Consider the following 26,238-nt stretch of genomic DNA (forward strand, 5'->3'; position numbering starts at 1 on the left):
TTCTTCTAGAACAGAGATTTGGAATTTTAAATATAAGAATAACCTGCAGTTTAAAATGCTATGTCCTGAGCCTTAGCCCTAGAGAAAAGTCAAGTTCTGAGGGAGAGACTTGGAATAGGACTGATAAGCATGTGCTCAGAAGATTCTCATCAACAAGCTAGTCTGCATCTGTATTTCTTGGTTTTACTCATGGTGTTTATATGTCCAAAGTATGCTCTTCTAAATGGATTTTATTATTTTTGACAAGGAGAACTGCTTATAGGATTTATAGCTTCTGGGAGATGGGGTGAAACACAGAAATTCTTATTATAATCCTACTTCTAAAAGAATATATATTCTACTATTTGGTTGAAATAAGCCAGTCTATGATTAGAAAATTAACTAAGGGTTGGGATTCAAGTGATCAGCTCTATATCAATTGGTTATTAAGAATATAATCAGAAAAGTTTCTTTTCTGTGCCATGTAAACTACAACTAAACAAATATGACTTGAACTTTCAGTCGAGGCTAAGAAATCTATAACATTAATTATAACAGTCATCTTTGATAGTAGCCCAAGAACATAGTTATTTCCCTTTGTACTATGAATATTTTAAATGTATGAAAACTTTTGAGGAAATTCTAAATCAATATTTTAAGGGTTGTTGTTGTTCTTGGTGTTGTTATTGGTTAGCTACATAAAGTATGAATTCAATATAAGCACATTTGGATGAACCGTTGTTTTGTCTCAGAACCTGTCATTAGGCTAGAGAGAAATGATATTTTTTTGGTGATTCATTAACTGGATATTCATGAACAGTCAGTTAACTGTCAAGAATGTGTTACCCAGGTGCTTTGTACTTACCACTTTGCTAGCTATGCTAATGAAGGCAACAAGACAAACAAGGAAAAACAAAACAAAACCCTGATGTGAATCAGCATACTTAGCAAAAGATTTGGGTAACCTGGAGAGAGATGAATTGTACTGTAATATCTAACAAAAAGAATAATACAACACTTTATTCTTTGTGGTGGGTGTGTGTGTGTGTGTGTGTGTGTGTGTGTGTGTGTGTGTGTGTGGCATTCACCAGGCTAGGCACTCTGCCTTTCCTTTTCCTTTAGAAATACTATTATACATTCAAGTCCATATCTTCTAAGAGAATCAGAAAGTCAAAGCGAAGGTTAAATGATAAAAGGGGGAAAATGCTATTATTTATCATAAGAAAAGAAAATTATAAAACTTAAAGTTACCACATTTGAATTCAAGAAAGAAATTTTCTGTGAGTAGGAATGTTTAGAGTTGTAAATTTTACTTGGAATTAGAAGTAGGATAAAATGAAAATCATCAAGGAATGACTGAGACACAGCCCAACTTACTGATGAGAGAGGGTAGGTAGGTTAGGTACATTCTCAAAGCCCTTAAGAGCTCTGTATATTGTGGGGTTTTTTCTCTAATCAGTGGTGATCAGGCCAACATAATTGTGACTGATTTGAGGAAATTTTATTTTCAGCATCTGTCACAAACACATCCAGGAGGTCAAACTTGTAAATTCAGGTTTTAGCAGGAGATCAGAAAACCATGAATTAGCAATAAGCTTTCCTTCTGTTTTCCCATTTCGTGATGAAGAAACCAAGGCTTGAGGAGGTCATGTCTCCCATCCTCACCAACACACACCATTTTCACTCAGAAAACAGGCAGCACATTATAAAACTGGAATTGTAGTCTTAGGACCCTATGTCTAATTTTCTTTCCCTTTTACATGCCATTGATTGTGGTGTCACAAGTCATGTAGAAGAGGATATTATTATTCTTTTTACTTTCATATGTTCTCCAAACATTTAGATTGTGAAAAGAGTATTTTACTCAAGAAAATTGTTCTGTCACCAAGAAGAAAGGCTCCTCTTTCTATACAGAGATTCCCTTGCCAAAACCCAATTGCTTAGCATGCACTTGTTCATGCATTAGTAAAATCAATTCTCCTCCTATAATACTGCTCAGCCATTGTATCTGTCAGCACTCTGGGTATGAAGCTGTTCTCTAAAGCTGTATCACCAGGCACAAAGATTTATAAAGCTTTGCATGAGTATTAATTTTAGGACTGATTTTATAGTCGGTGAGCTCTCTAGGCATTGTGCTTTCTTTCTGTTCCCCTTCTGTAATGCAACATTTAGACATGAGGCGTGGGGTGGTATTAGTTTCCCAATAAGAATTAGAGAAAGGAAAAAGAAATGAGGTACTTTTCTGTTCATTTCTTCAAAATTGTATTGAAACTTACCCTGTGCCAAACATTGGTAGAAATGTGGACATATGCAATTGCTAGCCCTGAAATAAGTGATAGTCAAGAAGTGCACTTAATGTCAATTTTTAAAATTCAGAATGTTAAATGGTTTGACAAAAGTGAACATGAATGGAGTGTTGTCAAAGAACATGGAAGAGATAGGAGAAAAATTGCATGAAATGGTTTGATCAATAGGTAGGAGTTTGTAAGGGAAAGTCATGTGTGTGTATGTGTATACAAAGGAGGAAAATAATTTTGCCATATTTCAGTTTTAAGAAGAGACTTTTAGAGAGGAAATCCACAGCCCTGTTTCAGATATCAAACTTATCAGTAACTAATTGGTCTCTATTTATTCATAGAATACTTCTACATTACCACAGAACAAACCACCTCAGTTAATAAAGTCTATCAAGAAAATCAAGGTCAATTCTGTCATTGGACAAAATAAAAACTCTTTAAGGAGCTGGCACACTTTTGATTGTTTTGAAGATTTTCTCATAGATATTCATCTAATCAGTAAATATCTATTAACCAGTGACTGGTTTTAGCACTTTGTTAGAACTAGAGAAAATAGAGAAGAGTAAGTTGTCACCAGCCCTGCAGAAAAATGTTCAGACTAGTTGAGGAGATAAGGTCACACATGGTAACTAAGAATGTGCAGCAATATAATGTCCAAAACTGGAATGCAGGCTACTAGGGGTGGTTACAAAGCCTCTTCCAGTAAAAATTCATCTAAGATCATCTTTCATTGTCACTCGAATATTTATTTAGATGCACATGTGCACCAATAGCCTGATTTTCAATTAGAAAAAAAATAGATCCAGAAATTTTTACTTATGAAAAACATTTCTGATTTTGTGATTAGGTAGTCCAGTAATTAATTTTCTCAAAATGGTATTATATTGCATTGCATTGGGTCAGGTATATGTCTTCATTTCACAACTAATAGCCTCTTTTATGATCACAAATTAAAAACGGCAACCCGACAACTTCTATTCTCCCTATTGGGGGAAAATGCATTCCAATATAGCTTCCAATTTGCCTTGCTAATTTTAATTAGTATAGTATGAGTTGCTGGACAGTCCTACTAGAAGGCTAGTCTGCAAAGAAACATTTCTGATTTGCAGACTCTTGGGAAAAGATTCAAAATGGGAAAAATTCAATATAGACTTTTTCTCATTGGATCCAAGGTTAGAGGTGAAATAAAGTAAGGTTTGAGAGAACAGAAGATGCTGCTTTTTTCTCTGTTAAGAACTGCTAAAAAGATTGAGTGATAACATGAAAATAAAATCTTCTGATGATTGCTTTTGAATGGTTTGGTGAGTGACTGCAGTTAATGAGATACATGTTTACTCCTATAACAATGAACCGGTAAGACCTACTAGTTCTCCTCTTATTTCTGAATATATAATTTCAGTTTTTACACTAAAAGGTAGAATATTCATGAGCAGAGACTGTGTTCTTTACCATTGCTTGGGCCAACTTCCATATCTCAGACCTACTAACTGTATCATAGTTCCACAATCAATACCTGTCTATTGACAAAGTCAGTGAGAGACCCATCTCCTGTCTGCTAGAATTATCAGTTGGGGGCTCTATAAGAGGATTCCATGGCCACTGTCTGTTTCTGGGATTAGCCAAGCACAGCAGGCACCAGACTACCTCCCCCTCTTCCCACCCTGAGGTTTAGTCTACTCAGTTAATCAGTGTCCATTGTTCTTGGCCACTGTTGTGAAAAGAGAACATTTTTTTATTATTTATCTTGACTAACATCCAGCTCATTCCCAGTTCACATATTATACCTCATGAAGGAAATATGTATGTTTTGAGTGATCCTCACAGGTGTTGAGTAATAAATTTCTTAGGGTCACCTGATTTGGATACAGCTGCTTGAAAGGGGACATCTCTTTAGTTCTAAAGTGTGATTGATGGTTTGCTCTTTATTTGAGCCTTCCTAAGTTTAATATTAAGCCATCACTATCCATATAAAAGCCTAGTATTGATATCAACATTTTGCAAATTTATATTAGTGACTTTTACTTTGTCAGAAAATGATTGTTCTAAATTAATAGAGTCTAAGAATAATTTAAGCAGAAGAATGCCGCAATTTCATTTAAAAACATATACAAGTTCCAGAGAGCCTATTAAGAATTTGGAGATCTCTTCTTTGTAGTTTATCCTATTTTGGTTTTGTAGTACCACTAAAGTCTCTATTAAAGCCTACTGATAATGCATCCTTCTTATATGGGGTAGCTTGTATTAAAGATGCCAATTTCCTTTAAGAAGGAAATTGAGACCAAACTAGACTTAATTTTAAATTCCAATTGGTAACTACTATTTGGTTATTTAGCATTCTCTTGCTTGTGTCTTAGGAGAGATTAGCTGCAATTGTATCTGCATACAAGTGGTCAAGTAGGAACTGGAATTAACAGTGACAGGTCAGAACTGAGAATAAAAGGACCCAGCTATAGACTGACCCCTGAGAAAAAGGCTGACTATCCAAATTAAATGGACCGAAAGGTAGAGGCAAACTTGAACTTGATTGAGAGTTGTGATATGGTTAGGTCACTGATTCTCAGACTTTAGTGTATATATCAATCTCCTATGGACCTTGTTAAAATGCAATCTGATTTCATAGTGTATTAGTTTCCTATAGCTATTGTAACAAATTTTCAGAAACTGAATAGCTTTAAACATCAGAAACTTGTCCTCACACAGTTCTTGAGGTCACGAGTTCAATATTAGTTCCACTGGGCTGAAATCCAGATGTTGCTTAGGTTGTACCCTCTCTGGAGGCTCTATGAAAAGAATCCATTCCTTGCCTTCCAGCTTCTGGTAGCTGCTAGCATTTCTTTGCTTGTGGCAAAAGCACTCCTATCTCTGCCTCTATCTTCACATTGCCTTCTATTCTGTGTGTATAATCTTCCTCTGCCTCTCTCTTATAATGATACCTGTGATAGGATTAAGGCCCATCCAGACAATCTTGTATAATTTTAAAATTCTTTATCATACCTATGAAACCTTTACCATATAAGGTAACATTCATAGCTTTCAGGGATTAAGACACAGGCATATCATTGAGAGCCATTATCAGCCTACTAAAGTAGGTCTGGGTTGGGATTAAGACTGAGTTTCTAACAAGTACTCAGATGATGTTGATACTGCTGGTCTGTGTGTAACACTTTGATTAGCAAGTGCTGGGATTATAAATCTGTAATGTTAAGATCTGTCTGGTTCAGAGTAGAATTGTGCTCACTTTGATATAGAATTATAGAGTAGCAAGAGACATAGAGGACAGGGTGAAATTTCTAGGAGATGAAGTGGCCAAGAATTAGGATGATTATTTGAGAACCAAACATTCTTCCAGAATGTCAGGTTGGAGTCCTGCTTTCAGGGGCAGGAATAGAGTATTAGTCAGAAATAAGGGCAGATGCAACTCAGTGGGTAGACGGGGAGCCTGGACTAGGTTCATGTCAGTAGATCTAATGTCAGATTGTGCCAGCTGGTTTACCTCAGCCTCCTGCCAATCATGGCAAGGACTGATTATGAAACTAGCTAGAACTGAGTGTATGCATGGCTCTCAGACTGGTGATGGGGTAGATTTGGAATAAGGCTCTGAAATCTCCATTTTTAACAAACATCTTAAATAGTTTAGATTATGTGGTCAGGGGGCCGTCTTTGAAAAATATGGTTCAACATGGTGACAATATCAGAGTCTACCAATTCATTTACATTTGAATTAAGGTAAATTAGAGTGATATCGATCACATGTTACCTGAAAAATATGGTGCCAAAAAAGAAGTCAGTTTCATCACTAAAAACATGTAAAGTCTGATGCTTGAACATGTTCTACAGGTGGCTATAAAGTCTAGAAACTGTTGAATGTATGTAATAAATAGAGTATCAATACTACATCACAACACATGTTACATTTGATATGTTGTCCTATATTACCAATGCACAGTTTAATGCAATGTGCAAAATTCCAATGAACATGATGCACTAGCACTGCATTTCCATCCATCTCTGCACATGCATCTATGAGATGTTACCTTAGATGATGTTTTCTCTCAGATTTCACTAAAACAATAAATCACGCAAACCTGTGCTTTTAATCTAATCCACACTAATTTAGTCATTCAATCCAGTTTTGCAAATTATCATTCAGCCATTCCAACATCACTCTGGCTTAGAGAGGTGGTATGGCATTGCTATTAGAGCTAATTAGATGACTTCCTCTACCTTGTCGAATGCGTGTTATTTAATAAGTTAAATGGTCAAACGTAGCATGTTTAAGACTTTGTGTTCACCCTGTAGAGTGAACATGCAACTGGAGGAACTATAGTACTGCCTTGGCCTCTTGCTATAGGCTCAGTCAGAAGGGCATCAACTATGGAATTATTAAACTTAGAAAAAGTAAACAGATTGGCTGATCTGATTTTTAAGTGCCTTTCAGTTTTAAAATGATTTGGAATTATGGAATGAGTTGGTGCTCCTGGATGTGTGAAAATAGAATCCCATAGATCCCATAGTCCCCACTGGTGATCTAAATTAATTTTGACAAGTTGTTTTTCATAAAGGTTCTGGCTCATCTCACTTCAATTGATTTCAGCTCAGCCATCACTTTTTCAGGTAAGCCTTCCCTGACCTCTCTGACCAAATCAAATTCACCTAATTTTCTACTCTCATGGGAACACATACTTATACCTTTAGTACTTATATCATTTATTTTATTTGTGAATATTTGACTGATTTTTGTCCCTTTGCTAAATTATAAAATCTTTAGACAGGAACCATGTACCTTTTTGCTGAACATTTTGTTCCTGGTGAAAAGCACAATATTTAGTATGAGGTTGCTATCAAAAAATAATTCAGTTGAATGGATTGCAAGTAAATGAACACAGCTTTCAATGAATCGAGAGACTTGCCTATGGTATCACTCCTCTCAATAGCTCCATCTCTTTTGCTTATATAACCTGCTCAGTACAGATCTCAGAAACCCATTTTTCCTTGAAAAGTAACCTGATGGAAGAGAAACAAGGGGCATAATCATTTTGAATTATGTTAATTTAGTAGTCTTCCATGAACTCTCTCCGAGGGCCATTGGGAAGATTGCAGGAAGCAAACAAAGATCTTTTCCTTTCCCCACCTTGTACTCCTTTAAACAGCTCAGTCTTGCCTTTGTTTATTTATCAGTTCAATCCAGATCTTTATTTTTTATTAGATTGATGGGATATTTTTAAATATTCAAGATGTTGCCCAGGGTAGTTTCTTTCACTTGGCTGTTCTGAACCAATTACATCTCTCCGTTTTCTAAGATGGAAATGCCCTTTAAAGTAATAATCAACTTGATTATTTGAAAGCTAGATAAGAAATAAAATAAAAGTACACCATAAGCAATTTTGAAAAATTGCTTCTCAAATGCCCTTTTACAAAGCAGTCCCCTTAAATAGAACTTTTAGTTCTATTTAAGCTGAATTATGATTAGCAGTTGTCAGTGCTGTTCCATCGACGGCACCAGGCTCTAACAACAAATCTCTCTATTTTGTGTGTATAATGTGTAGGGGGAAATGATTGCTAATACAATAGGATCGATTACTTACTTTGGTGGCAGAAAAAGTGTTTTTTTGGACCAAGCTTCAAGTGAATCAGCCTTCTTTAATGGGACTTATCTTGGCCTAAGCAAAAGTATGATTTTTCAATTTCCTTTCAAATTCACTCTTATCCTGGCTGATATATGCTTTCTTCTTTGCTAGAAAGCTATGCTAACCTTCTAGAGTGAAAAGAAAATCATAATTTTATTTGTCAGGATAAGATAAAAAATATCACAATACTCTCCTTTAAAAATTTTCCTTTAATTCATTATAGCAAACCATGAATCACTGGTCTGTAAGTTACGGAATGTTTGTATGCTTTCTTATTCCAATCATGCATGCTTACCAATCACATGAGGTTCTAAAATCACCCTTAACAACTTTATGTGGCTACTTCAGTTCTCAGGGATCCATTTATTTAAGTGCTATTGAGAATAGTATTTGCAATGTGAGGGCATAATTTGTTCTGACTAAATGGAATAATTAGGAATACTATACCATGACCAATCCCTTGGCATATTTCATATTTCTTCATAACTCAGTTTTTAAATGATATTAAACAAAGCTTCTATTTGGTGAGTTTGTCAGTTTTTCAGTGGAAAAGACTGACAGATAAATCATTTACTTTTCAAAAGCTTTCCATACAGACTATTGTCAATTTTCTCAGGGTTCTATGGCAAAACAACCAATAATGAATACACACAGGAGAATGTACACGTGTCTGCAGCAGTATGTGTGATATTTCAGAAAGTAACAGAGGGTGAGAATTGTATTGAAAAACAGAAATGGGAAGATATATATATTGCTTCTTTAATACCAATGAATCAATTTGACATTCTTCAAAATAATAGATTTTATAGAAAACCAGTGTAAACCAGAATAGAAATGAAAATTCCAAAAGAAATAGATCACTCCAAAATTACTTTGTAAAATTATTTAAGTAGATATTGGAGAAAAACAGTAAAATAAAGATGATGGGAAGATATAGAAAAAATACACCCCTAAAATCTTAATCGTCATATGTCTATCATTCATGCTAATAACAATAACTTGAAACTGAGCTTATGTGGCTGCGTAAGCCTTATATCAGAGAAACTAGCACTGATAATTGTTGTCCACTTTTGATCAAGAACTGTGAAACCTCCAAGGACACAAAAATAGTCCCTGCTTTCAAGGATCTTACCATTTGGAGTTCCCATCTACTACTGTCTAGTAACTAGACTGAAAATTGCCTTTGGCAAGGAACTGTATCTTCATTTTTCTATGCTTCTTATTACCCTGACCAAGATTTTTATGTAATTAGTCACTCAATAAGGTTGGCCAAATGTGTTCTTGTTATTTTAACTCATTGGGTATCAATAAAATTTTGAACTATATGATGTTTAATCTAAGTGGAGCATTAGGTGCTCAATAGTACCTAACTAACGTTCAAGTCAATAAATAAAGATTAATTGGGAAGAATTTTGATAGTTGACTAAAATGTTCTAGACCCATTCTTCCTGTCTTTTCAGATAACCCCATTTGAGTATTTTTATTCTGTTTTTGATTTAATATTTTTTATCACCAAGAAAGGATTAAATTATTATTACTGATGAACTTATTTTGACCCTACTAATTATTATCAGTTATTCCAAAACAATATCTTTTCCTGTTGCCACAGTAGCTGTATTTTGTTAGGAGGATGGCCTGAGAAAATGTTTCATCCTAATGAAGCATAAGACGCAAGTCCTGATTAGAGCAAGGTGAAAATTAAACCTTTGCTCTCCAATGATATATTTTTATAATAGTCTTTTACCATTATAACCTTCTGGCCATTTTAATGTAAACTTGTTTCTAAGGCCATATTTAGTTGCTATAACAACTTGATGTATCTCTTGGTGAGTTCTTCTTGTCTAACATTGCTTTTTAAAAAGTTGGGGTTGCTATGACTACAAAATACTGCTTTATTTTCAGTAAGCTTCTTTTCCCCTTGTAATGTTGCTTTCAAAATATGTATGTAGACATGCACACATATGTGTGAGCTTCTACTAACATAGCTTATGGACATCTACAGTGTAATAAAACCATGTCTAAAATCACTAGAGGCAAGATGGCAATTTATTTAAGTGCACATTATTATTTTTAAATTGATTTTTATAGTGCTAGATGAACTCAGATTAGAGATGCCTTTTCCTTCTCCAAATTAAATAACCGCTTAGTGACAGGTCTCCATTTTTGTTTTATGATTTACTTGTCACATCCATCATATTATAACATCTTCCTGTTTCCAAGGTATTTGCATGTTGGCCTTGGGTAGGTCATTTGACTTTGAAGAATGCGAACGAGTGTTTTGTCTTAATATGTACATGGTTATGAATGGACTCTATTTTATAACACTGATGATTATAGTCTTCTTTACATCATAGATAACAAGATCCCTATTGCTAAAATTTTCTCACATTTAAATTTGGAAAAACCACAAGGCTGGAAGTTAGGACACCTTGATTCTGTTTTTAATTCTATCAAAGTTAGCTACATGAACATAAGCTAAGCACTTTATCTCTCTGGAAGAATACTAGCCAATAGAAATAAAATGTACATATTTAGCATTACATCTCCATCAAATTTGGTCACACAGCAACATTTCTTGTTTATTGGTCACTTACTAAGATCTAGGTCCTTTGTGAAATCTTAAGAATATATAGATGATTGGGAAAACAAACATTTTCCTGGCTTATGACAGAGAGAAAGGGAGAGATAAAGAGTGGGAGAGAAGGAGAAAGAGAAAAAGTAGGAGGCAGGGGAAGAAGGGAAGTGGGAGGAGGAAGGAAGGGAGGGAGGGAAGAAAGCAGATTCTCTATGTCCTTTCTAGCTATTACGTGCTATCATCTGTAATCCAATTTTGTTTTATTGTAATTGGGAAATATTGGAGTAAAGTAGGAAGTTTCTTTTGTGTGACTTATTCATGATTCTAGTCTCAACTTCTTGGGGAATAATTGCACAGATTAAGTGCACCCTATATATTTATTGAAGTGATCTCCTTTCCTGTCAAAATATGTGATCGAATCCAAGATTAAATAAATATTATTGTCAAGAGAAATTTAATTAGTTTGAAAAATCCAACCATACATGAGTATTTTAGGAAAATGAAAAGGGATATTACATAAAAGACTTATTCTTTCTCTGTAGTTTTCTTGCAGTTTGAAGATTATAGTCTATAAATAATCAAGGAGAAGCACACGGTTGTCTCAAATTGTTTTGGTGCTACACTGCAGGCAACATTGCCAGGACATCATTGATGCGTCCAGATCTGTTAGCACATTGTTGCTTCTTTATTCCTCTCCTGCCCTTTCTCATTTGGAAAAAGCCAAATCAAAGTGAGCCATGTGACTCTTAGTCTGCTCAGTGAAAGAAGTTTCTGCTTTCTTTTTAATCATGTGTCATTTTTTATCACTATTATTTTAGAAATAAAGTGGTTATTGGATAGTTTTTTAAACTGAGCCATTTTGCCTGGAATGCAGAGGTCTGGATAATCTAATCTGATTTGGAAATAAGAAAAATAACAGAACAGTGTGACCATTAGAGTGGATTCTCGAATTAGGCTGCAGATGGTAATCTAAGTTGTGACTTGAAACGTTTGATTCTGACAGCTCTTCACATTACAAAACATTTTAACTAGCCCGCATTCATTTTTTTTTTTTTTTTTTTTACCTTTTTTCAGTAATACAGCACAGTGTCTTGCATTTCATATCTCTTCGGCCTTTATAAATTGGAATTATATTCAACACATTTCACTTTCAGAGTTAACGATATAAGATGATTTTGGAATCCTTGCAACAGAATGGGCAATCACTGTGGTACTCTCTTAGCCTGAGCTGACTCCCTATCAAGTTACTATATTTTTAAATAACATCTTAAGTCACTATTTCCCATCTGAAATGTTCTCTGATTCTTTCTTACAGAGGGAGGAGTGTTTTTTGTTATCACTTTTTAACTATTTAAATCTTTTAGAATTTTTTTTAACCTTTAAAATGTTGTTTCATTACATATATTACACCGAATCACTAGTAATGGATTACGTATTTTTTTCTTCTCGTTAGGACATGAGCTCTTTTAGGGCCTGAAATATGTCTAATTCACAACCAGAGTGTGATTCTTGCCCACAGAAATTGCAATCTAAAAAAGAAAGTGGATGCAATTTAAAATACTAAAATAATTATGTTCTCCTATAGCATAGAGAATCGCCTTATCTGGAATTATCTCATGGCAAGGGGCCTTTGTTCTACTTTTACATAATTAGATTGCAAAGGGGGATGCTTTCTGGCTTATTCTAGGAAGAAAATATATCTGCTTGCTGAACCCTTCACTAAATTGGGAAGAGTATACACAATGAATAGATAGCAAAGAAACAAACTATTTTACCCAGACCCAACTTTCCTCCCAATGAACTTAACATACGCCGCTGTGGTCACAAGAGATTGTACCCACTCCTTCAGATATCATCTTGCAAAATAATTGCTAAATTCTTCAGAGGTTAGAATGATAATAGGGTCAGCCTTTGGTAAACATATGCTTTTGTCAACTTCATCAAATTCCATTTTTTTATCCTTCCCTCTATAGACTTATAAGTAAAAATCCAGGGATACAATTTTGTGGGAACTAATTTAGAGTATTCTACTAAAATGCTTGGTCAGAATATCTGAATTCAATGCATTACTTGTCTACTTGCCAGTTTTGGACAAATAATATCTTGTGTCTCCATATATACATCTGTGTAATGTTAATAGCACCTACCTCACAGATTGCTCTGAGGACCACATGTGTCAATCAATGTCTGTGAAGTGCCTAAGATAAGACCTAGGACATGGTGCTTCAGAATTTTTGACCATTGTTAAAATGTATTGTAAATATTGATGTAATTTTGGTTTATTTTCATATTATAATTTTCTAGGGCTATACCTGGCACCATAGTAATTTTTAACAAATAATATAGGTAAATTTATTATTGGCTTTACTCAGTATTTCTAAGATCTATTTTTTCTTATTTAAAGAAAATATTTTTGATACATTTCCTCTTTAATCCTTCAGACTACTTGGATAACTAACAGTTGCATAGAGATAGACTGAATTACAAGGAATTTTTGATTAATGTAAGCCTGGTAATCAAACTGGTAACTCTCTCTGAGATCTGAAAGAGTTGCTATTTCAAGAGGTTTATTATGTGGCCATCACTGTTTTTAGTGGTGTCTTTGGCTGCAGAAATATGAGAAGTATGCATATTGTGTTATTTTACTTTATTCTGGCTAACATGGTAGTGAAAATTCCAATTGAAGATAAAGTACTTACACAAGTCATAATGTGTAAAGAACTAATGGTATCTTCGCATTTATATTTTGATATCGGAAGGTCAGATGAAGTGTTCACATTAGTTAATTAGTTAATTAATGCCACATTAGTCTCGTTTATAAAGGAAAAATCAGAAGTTAGGGGAGTCATCTGGATGAAAGGGAATATTAAAGTACTCATTTCAAATTTAGAATGCAAATCAAAGTAGGTCTGGTTAGTAGTTTAAAAGTTTTATTGTCTTGACAACAAGCTAGAAAGGTATTTTACGTGGGTAAAGCACATTCTAACATCATTTCTTAAATGAGTGAATCTAAAGTAGGTTCTTTCTTCATGCTTTTCTTAGGCAATAATTATTCCTAAAATGAGATCCTATATTCAGAATAGAGCAATCTAAAGAAAGTGGCTGTGACTAAAACATAGCAGGTTAACTGCAAATTTGTAGGAAATGGTAAGATACCCCACGCTGTCTGATTGCTGACTTGATTGTTGCACTACCTCACTCCCTGTAACTGAATGGGATTACTGTGGAAGGATGATGTGGCAGCTTTCTGAGAGAACCCTGGTTGGTATGATATTCCCTTTGTGTTTCACTGATGAAAAGCCCAGTAATCCTAAAAATGATCTGAAACCAATTTCATCATAGATATCTTAAATGATAAAAATGGTCATTCATATGCATATCCAGTTAGTAGATTCTCACTGAAATGCCTTAGTAATAGTAGGAGCTTCTGTGTCACTAATTTTATGTTGATATTTAAACAGTTTTTTTTTTTTTTCTTATTTGCAGGGACGTATAGAAAGAGACGTAGTTAATTTTTACTGTCTTTTCTAAGTCTGATCTAGAACAAGGCTAGATACATTTTTTCTATAATAGGGAAGATAGTAAATATTTTGGTGGGCTAAGAAGCAAAATCAAAGATATGATGAAGGTACTTATAAAACAAGAAGGAAAACTGCCCTTCACTATTTGTCTGGAAGCAATGGACTCTCACATATATGAGAAAAAAAGGAAAGTTGGTGACAGTGCTCAATTGGTAAGCTCTGCCTGCCTGCTCCAGCCTCCAAAGATCTCCCTGGCTCTCATTCCTATGTCTTGTCTCATCTTTCTGGTCTCCCTCTATAACTCTGGTAAATAATACCCTCATTACAGGCAGCAGGAGCTACCCTAATATCTCTGAGCCAGTTTTATTCCTACCATCTGATCATGAGGTAGAGGGAAAAGAGAGATAAATGCCTGGTATCCTCTGCTGAAATTAATACTACATTTTTATTATGGTCCATCATTTTAGATCGGAGGGATAAGGGGGTGGATAAATCTTTCTAAGTCCATATTTTATATGTATATAACTTTTGGAATCAATCCACTTGTATAATTAGTAACCACCCACAATGCTTCTTTGTATTGAGGGTATTTAGTTGCTAAAATATCACTTTTTTTTCCTCCCCAAATAATATTTGGTAGAGATTGACTCAATTAATATATAAATTAAGATAAAATTTTCAAATATTTGCTGGGACATATTTTCATTTTGAGTTTTTCAAAATCTACCCGCTACTTGCTAACCATTAAATGCTAGTTCTGATCACATTTTAATGCCGGGATGTGAGACTTATGGTGGCTTGGTTCAAATATTTTGAAACACATGAAACAATAAAGTCCCTATTCCTCTATATCTTGCCTACTTTTCCTTTTAATCAAGCAAAGGAGTAGTTATACTTGCATAATGGAAAAGCATACAGCCAAAAGAGCAAGAGGTTATGCCTTTATCCAGACAACATAAGTGTGTGACCACACACAGAATAATTTAACATGAGGGATGAGCATCATCATTTAAGCAGCTTTTTATATGCCAGGATTTTCTATAGTTGAATCAATGACCTTTCTGTCCTCATTGCAATTATATCTGTCTCAAGAGAAGTTCTCTTTCTGGGTTCAGAGCCTCTGATGATAGCATCTTTGTCAAAGGAGAATGGTAATCACTCCTCAAACCTGAGACTTCTATCTTGGCTCCAGACATTAAGGAAACTTGAAGGTTGCTGATAGAAGGAAAAAAAAAAAAAAAAAACTTGTTTTTTGCTGGGGGTGTATGCCACTGCTGTCCTGGACTTCACTAAGACTATTGGTCTTTATTTTCTGAGGTCTGTAATAACCCTAGGAATTGTCAGGAACTGATATTTTTAGTTCATAATAAGCTAACCCTGTCTATTTCAAGTGCTTCTGAACAAAATACAATGGTGTATGAAAGGAAAGAGCTGGAGTATGTGGAGGGAGCTTCACCTCCAGAACCCATAGTTATGCTTTCAAGAAAAATAGTTATTATTGTTGTTGGAATTATGAGTTTCATCATTATAGCAGACAAACTTTTTTACTTCATGAACACCAACCACCATTCTAAGCATTTTGCATATATTTCCTCCCTATAATACTTACAACAATCTTATGAATAAGTCCTATTGTTTCTACTTCACAGATAAAGGAACAAAGCAAAAGAGAGATTGGATTTATGGGTGATATAGAGCTTTAGATTTATGGGCAATGGAGAGCCATTGAATATTTTAGGCAAGAGAATGACATCCTCTACATTTCAAACACTTAGGCATTTTAAACTAGTGGAAGATTAGAGGAAGGAAAAACAGGCTACATGAGATAAGAACTCCAGAGAAAGTAAGTGGTGAGGGGGAAAAAAAGAGAAAAAGATTGATTTGACAAATCATTTGTATAAATGAACAGAATTGAGTGATGAGGTTTGGGGAAAAGGGAAGAGTCAAGAAAAAGTCTATGACCCAAGTAGATTAAGTGTACATATAGGACAGAAAGTGGGCACATAATAATGCTCTGTCTTATGAATCCCTGACTGATGCCCTGCCCTGTGATGTCCTGTCCTGTGAAGGAAATTTGAACCTGACTGGATGTTTTCACATTTCATTTGGTTAGAACAGGCTGGGGAAGATTCCCTGAAAGACAATCAGGAAATTGTGCCTTGAAGGCTCTGCAAATATGAAATTTTAAAAAGAGGATATAAATCACTTAACTAAGATCCAATCAAATCAAACCAAACCCTCTTGTTTTGATAGCTGTGTGGGGGTCTGCCCGAGTCTCCCTTTCATAAGGAAAGCTTCCCAGGGCTTTAATGTTAATTATGAAATTTGTGTTTTCTACAGATGATTGCATTATCATCACAGACAGGACAGCTAAGCCCCTAGGAGCAGGAAGAAAGAAACCATTTACATGTTCTCTCCAATCAAGCTTGAAAGGGTTTTTGAGATAATAGGTAATTTACCCCAGGACTGTCCTAAAGCATATTTATAAATGTGCAAGTGGGTCATTTTTAGTCCCTCATTTATGATGTTTCCAAGGAGAAGAAAGAGAAGAAGCATTGTCATCCAATAAGATATTATTAGAGAAGCATCAATTGACCTTGCTTCCTGTCTATGTATCTGCAGTTGTTTCTTTAAAGTTTCTTTTAGGCTGTACTTCTGATTCGAACACACTGTGACTAGTTTAAAGTCTTTTTATGGCTTACATAAGTTGACAAACTAGCAGAATATTTACCTGAATGATAGTTGCCTTTAGGAGATGCTATTTTACCCTTTATGTCTCAACGAACTCTAACACTCTTAATTCGATTCAAGTAGATCATCGCTTGAAGGTAATGTGGACTATAGGAAAATTTGGTTCTCCAAATTTTAGCATAATTTCTGACATAATAGATGTTCTACGAGCATTTGTAACACTGAACTGAAGATTGTAGAAAGTCTTGAAAAATTACTCAAAGAGTCTCTCAGGATAAACTTTTAGACAATAACACCAAAGATGGATTTGAGCATAATAGTAAAAACAAAATAATTTTTTTTTAATTCTGTGACCATTAGTTCTCAGTTCACTCAGAGATGCTGAAGGTTCAAGGTCACAGACCACTTCCTGGTGCATGATGAAGAATTATCCCTGTCCCATTTTTGGTTCAGTTTTAGATAAAAGAAAAATATAATGATGATGCAGCCATCATCTCTCCTACTTTAAGCCATTTCAGGCTTAAAGACCTGTGTTTCTCAGGCCATAATTTCTAGGACCAGGGTCCCACCCAATGATTTTTTGTGACTTTAATTTTAATCTTATTGGTCCTTATACTTAACTATTTACTATGTGTTAGTCACTGCTCTAGAGCCTTTCATAACTCAGGTAATTCTCACAGTGACGTTAAGACTTAGGTACTATTATTATCCCAATTTTACCTACGAGAGAGTGAAGCACAGAGAAGTATTCAGGGCCATACTACAAATAGTAGATCAGAGACTGGATTAGTATGTCTGACTGTCATCAGTAAGGTAGGGGCTATGACCCAATATTCTCCTTTGTGACCTTACGGATCAAAGACAGAATCTACTCGAACTCCAGAGACTGTGCTCTTAACCATTATACTAATCTGACTCATATTTTTCTTTCATATTGGCTGAAATTCTACCTTGAGTGATGTACGACATTGGCTTGATGCCCTTGGCTGCTTCATTACTTGTTTCTCAAGGGCATTCACCTGTTATCAAACTGGTTGCTTCTTAAGTTGAATTACTTTATCTCTCTTGGGTGGGTGAGATCAGAGATCAAGGAGTTTTAAAATTACAGATCAGCAGTTTGCAAACTTCTTGGTCCCAGGACTCCTTTACACTGTTAAAAGCTTTTGGGGACCTCAAAAAGGTTTTGATGTTATGGGTATTACTTTATAGAACATCTTGCTTTATGTCTGTGCCTTTATCTTGCATACTTTATCACACGTATGTAATTACATACTCTCCCCTGAAGCGTTATCTTGAGAAAGCACTTGAAAATTTGAGGGACAACTAAGTAAATTAGCCAGGATACAATACTGGCCACTGAGTCTCTAGAGTCATGTTTCTATTGCTCAGTGTCAATGCAAGTATCTTCCCAAGTTTTCAGTCCCTTCACAGACTCAGACCTCTTTTCAAAATGAGGTAAAATCCAGACTTCTCTGTCTTTTTAAAAATCAACTGACTGAAAACATTATCCTCATTTTGTTCTAGAATTCTGTCAATTTGATCTACTGCTTTGAATGTTCTTTATATCCGTTTAATTTTATTTGATTCTTATACAGATAAGCTATGCTAATGAATAATTCTCAGCTTTGGTGTATTTATACGTTTGAAGACCTGGTAAACCTGTTTCTCCTTCTGCATGCTTATGGGAAAAATAGAAGTGTATTTTAGCTAAAATTCAAACAACTTTTTAAGTCAAACTTATGTTCTTGATCTGGTTCACTGATTAGGAACCAGGATCAAAAAAACAAAATAAAATGTGACCTCCCTCGATATCAGCCCTGCATATTCCTTCCTCTTTCTCCTCACTCTCTAGTGGTTGGATTTGCTTATTGTGCAGCTATTTGTCGTTTGCTAAATCTGATGACATTTGGCTGTTTTGAAGTATAAGTTGATACTTGAAGGTAATGTGTATCCCTACAGAAAATATACAAAATCCATTTATAGGCATACATGTCATGCCTTTCTTCATTATATACTGTGTTATATCAGTTTGAAATTAAGAATGAGCTCTGGTCCAATAATTCAGGTCATCCCGCAGAGCTTGAATCTGTGACAAGGAGGAAACTGGAGGCCTGGGTACTGTGACTTCAGGAATTCTTCACCTTAGGTTTTTTCACCATCCTCTAGAAAGTATCCTACCCAGAATTTTCAGATAGCAATGAATCCTGAGACCAGATACTAAGGGAATGCCTTTATATTCACAGGAGATCCTAGAGGTCTTCCAACTTAAAAGATTATAGAAACTCTCTGGCAACTATTTGAACATGAATAGTCATCAAAACTTTTAGTTTTTGGTGACAACCCTGGGGAATCTATACTAGAATTACTTATCTGTTACAGATATGGTCATTAAAAATAGTCATGAAAATGAAATATTTTGTTCATGTCTGAGATAAATCAGTAAACTATAACTTACAAATAAGATGGGATACTGGTAAATGCCAGAGTTTAATATAGAACTTTTCATTAAGAATATACACTATTTTCCTCCCCAGAAAATTATAAATATAAAATCTGACTATATTTGACAAAGGGTACAGGCAAGGACAGTGCTTGCTGGCTATCTGACTTGTATCAGAAAGCCAATCAGATTTTTTTGAGGAAATTATTTATTTTGGTCTTTACTTTCCCAAACTGCAAGATATTGAACACACAACATCCTTGGTTTTTCAATTATCCCTATTTCACCCACATGGCTGAGATTCATTTTGTCCCTTACTAGAAAATGATATGTTTCCCTCAAAGTAAAACTGATATATGAGACAGAAATTGAGTCACATGATTGGTTCTGTAATGACAAGAACAATTACTCCATTTTCTCTCTATTAAAAATACCAAAACAACACGTCATAATCAATAGAAACATTTTTATTGTCTGCCTTATGTGTGAGCATTTACAAATATCTCCATATTTGGGGAGGTCTGACAGATCACATCAAAATCTGTCTAAATATTATGTTTCTCAAAAAGCTATGTGGAGATAGAGAAGAGGTTGCTTTAAACACAATGTAGTTGAACCAATTCTCGCTCTAGAAGCAGGTTTTCAGTAATCAGGTACATAAAATAGCATCTTAGCTTATCTGTGGTTGATATCACTTTTTTTTTTTAATGATTGAATTCCAGTTCTTAAGAAGAAAGAAATCTATGGAATTGTGACATATGCAAAGCATCTTGTTGCTAGAGAAAAGTCAAAAAAGAAGGCAAGTGGAAACATTACATCAAGAGTTGCTCATATTTACATTGATTCTCACCAGGCCATCTCCTAAGCCTCTTCTTCTCCTTTCTCACGTCTTTCTTTTTACACAGTTTACACTTATCTTTATGCCTGCTGAAGCTGGTGACCACTCTAACAGATGGTGCTAATGTTTTGTTTTGTGTTTTGTTTCTATTTCTCTAGAAAAGTAATGCAAGAATTACCATACAATTTCTATTGCTTGTATGCTTGCTTTTTTTTCTCCTACAAATATATCCTGAAGTCATTTCTCAAACCATGGGCCTCAATGGATAATTAGTGATTCAGAAACTTTTTAAGAGTTACATAAACATCAATCAAGCATTCTTAGTTTTTTCCTAATCTGGCATAAAATGACAAAAAAAGTGACTCCCTTACTATATCAAGCCTGGCCTTTGATGCATATGTTGGCAAGTCTATTTTTTAAACTCAAGATATATCAGGATTTATTTTGTCATAAAAGAATTACAACCATGAAGATAGAGTTAAGTCTCCCCAAAGGCTAGCAGTGATGATTGATGAGCGCCTGCTTCCTGGACCAGTGATTAGGATAGACATGTTCTTTCAGGATTTATGGTGTGAGAATAGAATCTGTTTTGTTCTGAATGCCACTGAAGCTGATGAAGGAAACTACTCAGTTGACTACTCTTGCATGTTCTGTAGATGCTTCTATTTGTTTTGTGTTGTTATTGGCAGTGGTGGTCTCTATAATGAACAGAAATCTGCCTCCTTATATCAAATACTGGTTTTTACTTCTTATCTCTAAAGCTTCTGATGATCTAATTCCTCTCTCATGTTACCACTTCAAATCTTTTTATCAGACATAATATTTCAAGTGTTTTTGTTTTTGTTTTTGTTTTAGCTAAACATTCTTAGGGGCTCCAGTTATTGTCCATCTTATTTGAGATAAAATATATGTAAAATGTATGTATGTGAAGAAAAAAAAGACAATGAAATTTATCTAGATGAAAATGGTGGTGGGATTATGGTTAGTTTTTATTTCTTCTTCATTTTTTTTTTAATTTTTCTATAAGAATATGTGCTCCATTTTTCATCAAACTGCACATTATATTCCAGATGAGAAATGATGATCCACATAGAGTACAATGAGATCATACCCCTCCCCCACTTTTATCTGTGCGCTTTCTTTTAATGAAAGCAAAGCTTGAGTAAGGCATTTTATATTTTGGATTATCCATAAAAGAATGTATTTGGAATAAGACCTTTTCATTTTATTGCTTTGAAACCTCTTGTTCTTATCACACTCCATTCCCTAAATGAATTTAAATGGGGGCAGGGGGAGCTGTTTGTAGCCTAGAGAAGTAGGTTATAATGTATATTGTAGAATTTAGAGTATGAAAAATACAGAGAAGTCCTTTAAGAATGTGTATTAAAAGGTTACACCAAAAAAAGACAGACAATAACATGTGTTTAGAAGGATCTGGAGAAAGGAAACTCTCATACATTACTGGTGGAATTATCAAATGTTTCACCCATTTTGGAGAAAAGATTGGCAATTTCTTTAAAATTTGAGTATAAATTTTCTCTAGCACCTAGAAATTCTACTTCTAGGTATTTGTCTAAGAGAAACATAAGTTATAAAAATGTAAGTTCATACTTGTACACGAATGTTCATAGAGGCATTGTTGACAGTTGTCAACAAGTAGAAATAATTCAAATGTTTATCACCTGGTGAATGAATAAACACAATATGGTATAGCCATACAATAGAACATTATTTAACAATAAAAAGTAATGATTTATTGATACATGTAGCAAAATAGGTGAACTGCATAAATTTTATGCTAAGGGCAGGTAGTCAGATGGAAAAGATTGCAGATCGTATACTTCAATTTATTTAAAATGCTAAGGAAAGATAAATTCATAGGGACAGAAAGGAGATTAATAATTGCCTGGTGGCTGGAGTGGGGATTAATTACAAATATTTAGAAGAGATCTCCTTAAGGTGATGAAAATGTGCTAAAACTGAATTTTGCGATGGTTGCATAACTGTAAATTTACTAAAAATCTTTGAATCACAGCTTTTAATGAATGCATTTTATGGTATTAAATTACAGTTCAATGAAACTATTACTTTTTTAAAGGAATATGTGGATTAATTTTTCTTTGTGATTTTCTAGATACTATAATCAAACAAACCTCAGAGGCTCATCCTAGAATAGTCACAGACAATCAGAGGGCAAATTATGTTCTGGACTGTTGCTTTCTACCAGAGCAACATCAACTTATATTGCACTTCTCTCCATCCAGATCCTCATGGAATTTGTTGTTCACTCTAGTTTATAATCTATTTTCCTTTGAAGACTGATTGAGAATCTGCTTAACACTAATACTGAAACTGTAATGGTCCTTTCTTTTTTTTGCAACACAGCAACATTGGTAAAGTCAAATGCCACTTTTGTCTTCATATTTGTCTTATATGACCAAAGTTGTCACAAAGGGAAGGGAAATTAACATTTTGTTGGTATATACAGCAAGAATATTCACAATTGTGCATATGACTTGGTGCTGCTTGTTATGCATATCACAAAGAGGCAGAACTCTCTCTGAAATTGGATGACTGACATTCACTCTTTCTTCAATGAGCTTTTACAATTAAAAATAACTTGACATTGAGCATGAAGTGTGAAATGTATAATTTTGTTTTAGAAAACATTTGTCATTCTGGTAATTAAGAACTCCTTATCACAGGACATATTCCTATTGTGTATTGTGTTCAAGAAAGAACCAATATCGTCTTTAAAATCCTCCTTGCATATTGCTAGGGAAATAAATTTCTATTATAATTTTTTTTAAATAGTGATTGAAAGCTATTCTGTGGAAACTTTAGAAAATTTTTTCTTTAAATTGTTTCTTTTGATTTTTAACTTTTATCCAAGCATCCTGTAAAAACCTACAAATAATAAAGAGCAGCATTGATTTGTAGACTTTAGTATTCCTTCTGCTTTTGATATTTTATGTAGCAACAATCCATCTCGTCTTTAGGGCAATTTCAGTGTTCTTTCAATTTTCTGTAATTTTTCCATTCTTTGTTATTATTTTTTAAATTTTATTTTATTATTAGTTTCAAGTACATAATACATTGGTTAGACATTTATATAGTTTATAAAATGATCCCCCTAGTTGCTTTTTCTCTCCTCTGGTTCTCCACCTAGCCAACACATTAAAGCTAATAGCATTCCCTAAGCCATGCTCCCCCTCCCTATGACCATCTACCAACTACTAATGTGTACTTCTTTAACCTTTCACCCCACTCACTCAGCCCCCCCCATCCCCCTCCCCTCTGGCTATCACCAGTTGTCCTTTATATTTGGAGTCAGTTTTTGATTAGTTCTTTTTGTTCCTTAGGTCCCGCATATAAGTGAAATTATATGGTATTTATCTTTCTCTGTTTGACTTATTTCACTCAGCGTAATAACTTCTAGGTCCATCCATGTCATTGCAAATGGTAGGATTTCATTTTTTTAATGGCTGAATAATATTCTATTGTATATATGAACCATAACTTCTTTATCCAATAGTCTGTTGATGGGCATTTAAGTTGCTTCTATATCTTGGCTATTGTAAATTGTGCTGCCATGAACATAGGTATGCATAGATCTTTACAGATTATTGTTTTGGTTTTCTTTGGATAAATACCCAGAAGGGCAATTGCTGGGTCAAAAGATATATTGATTTTTTATTTTTTGAGAAACCTCCAGACTATTTTCTATAGTGGCTTAACCAATTTGCCATCCCGCCAACAGTGTATGAGAGTTCCCTTTTCTCCACATCCTCTCAACATTTCTTGTTCTTTGATTTATCGATGGTAGCCATTCTGACAGGTGTGAGGTGTTATTTCATTGTGGTTTTAATTTGCATTTCTCTGATGATTAATGACCTTGAGCATCTTTTTATATGTCATTCTTTATTATTTAATACCAGCTCAGCTAAATCTGGTATTGATATCAGCTTGGGGACTGATTGGTTGAAGTTAGGGTCAGTCTTGGAAAACTTTATTGGTAGATGGTTTTCCATCAGGTTCCCTTTTTGATTAGTAACTAATTTATTTAGACTACATGTTTTTTTTTTTTTAATTCACTGATTCATTCATTCATTCAACTAGCAAACATTTAATGAAAAATTATCATAGTGCCATGTACGGAAGTACAGAAATGAAAGTCATAACCTCGGCTTCAAGAAATTCACCAAGGCTATGGCCACACTACCCTGAACAAGCCCGATCCCATCTGATCTCAGAAACTAAGCAGGGTCAGGCCTGGTTAGTACTTGGATGGGAGACCACCTAGGAAGACTAGATGCTATAGGTGTAAAAAATAAAAAAATAAAAAAATAAGGGATTGTAAGCTGACAAGGTCCTTGCAATCTGTGAAGTCAACGAAGGGTTGCCTCATCTAAAAAAAAAAAAAAAGAAAGGAAGAAAGAAAAGAAAAAGAAAAAAAGAGAGAGATTCACCAGTAAGTCAACTGACAATGAAAATATAAGTACTATTATAAAGGAAAGGAAGCAAAGAGGAGTGGGCGCTTAACAAGTTGGGAAGGAAGTCAGGAAAAACTTCCTGAGTGATCTTTCAATTGAGTCTTGAAGAAATAAACTAATTGGAAAAGGGAGGGGGAAGTGTAGCAAAAAGAAATAAAAACTTGTGCAATATTGTAGATACACAAAAGAACATGTTGTGTTTGGGAAACTCAAATAGTTCAGTTTGTCTAGGGAATGAAAAAAATGATTATGGGTAAAAGCATGGGCAGGTTGGTTAAACCCTCTCTATTTCTTCCTTATTTGCAAAGTGGAGACAGATTTTGAAGGTTGCTCAGCAATGTCAGCATATAGAAAGTGCTTTGTGTTCCTTACTGTTGGAAGTGAATAGGATCCCATGTGATCTTTCTTCTGATTAAGGAAACCCTCCCGATTAACTTTTGTTCTATATGTAAAATCCTAAAGCCTGACGAATTGTTTGTGGACCAAGTAGATAGATGCCTCTTCTAAATGTTTTGAAATGTTTACTAATTATGAAGTATATGTTCTGATTTTGTTACTTGCTGGAATCATTAGGACATAGAAATGGCAAGTGGAAGACAGAACAGCATAATAGTTGATAGCCAAGGCTTTCTGAAGTCAGATTTCCAAATTTCCTTTTTCTAATCTACAAAATGGGGTAATTATAATGAATAATAGTGTTTTTCTGAAACTTGGAACATGTGGAAGCAGTTAGCAGAGAATGAAGCACCTAGAAAGACTTCTGAAATGGTAGCTAAAAGTCACACTCTTTCTGTGGTCTTGTTTTCAATGGTAAATTACTATATGTGTTTTCTCTCAACATAGCTCTGATGTACATTATTATATTTTTATTCAACATCTCAAAATTTTTCCTGTTTCTTTTTTCCATTTAGTTAATAAATTGAATAGAAACATACTAGTAAATGTCTCTGACAGCAAAAAACTTGAAGTTTTCCAAACTGCAAGTTGCAATTTGTTAGTGTGCCACAGAATCAATTTAATGGGAGTACAACAAGCATTCTTGTTTTTATGAAACAGAATGGAACATAAATGCAAATATAGGAGTGTAGAGGAGTTAGTAAGAATAAGTATCATTTCATTAATTTTGTTTATATGCATATTGGGTTGTTATGTAAAACATGTTTTTGCTGTGAGTCTTGGTCAAAAAACTTGAAAGCAATTGCTCTGAAGGACAGAAGAGTAGGCATTAGAAGTTCCTTCTTAAGTGTACTAGAATCTCAGATTACTGTACTATTTGGATAAAATCTAGCAAAATTAAAAAAATAAATAAACTTTTTATAGTTTGTTAAAAAGTTACCACACATGATTTTAAAGAATATATAGGTTGTTTTTAAGATACAATGAGAAAAAAAAAGGCTACCATTCAAATATTCTGTTTTTGCTTGAAACTCAGAAATAACTTGGTCTTTGAATTACATAAAAAGGATTTTGAAAAAGAGGGTGAATTTTTCCATTGCTTTTGCAAGCGTATGTGTATGTACCATAGTAAGTATAGCTTTAGGACTGTGAAAAAAACTTTGCTTTCTCCTTATGTTCTTATCATCCTTTCAAATTCTTGCCTATTTGAGGTAGCCAGGTTAATCTTTTAGTGCTCTCCTACCGAGCTGAAATATCCACTGACAGTACCAGCCTGTTAGGAACCTGGCCACAAAGCAGGAGGTGAGTGATGGGCAAGTGAGTGAAGCTTCATCTGTATTTGCTGCCACTCCCCAGCGCTAGCATCACCATCTCAGCTCCA

At 34.5% G+C, this 26,238-nt stretch overlaps 1 protein-coding gene and 1 pseudogene across 1 annotated transcript in view; both read left to right on the forward strand.

Annotated features, from left to right (window-relative positions):
• Positions 1 to 26,238, forward strand: part of PRKG1 (protein kinase, cGMP-dependent, type I) — a 1,084,330-nt gene that overhangs the window by 471,238 nt on the left and 586,854 nt on the right. The gene's annotated exons all lie outside the window — the stretch shown is intronic.
• On the forward strand, positions 24,174 to 24,292 carry LOC111740836 (annotated as a pseudogene).

The sequence above is a fragment of the Pteropus vampyrus genome, unplaced genomic scaffold (assembly GCF_000151845.1).
Source record: "Pteropus vampyrus isolate Shadow unplaced genomic scaffold, Pvam_2.0 Scaffold68, whole genome shotgun sequence".
Taxonomy (NCBI): domain Eukaryota; kingdom Metazoa; phylum Chordata; class Mammalia; order Chiroptera; family Pteropodidae; genus Pteropus; species Pteropus vampyrus.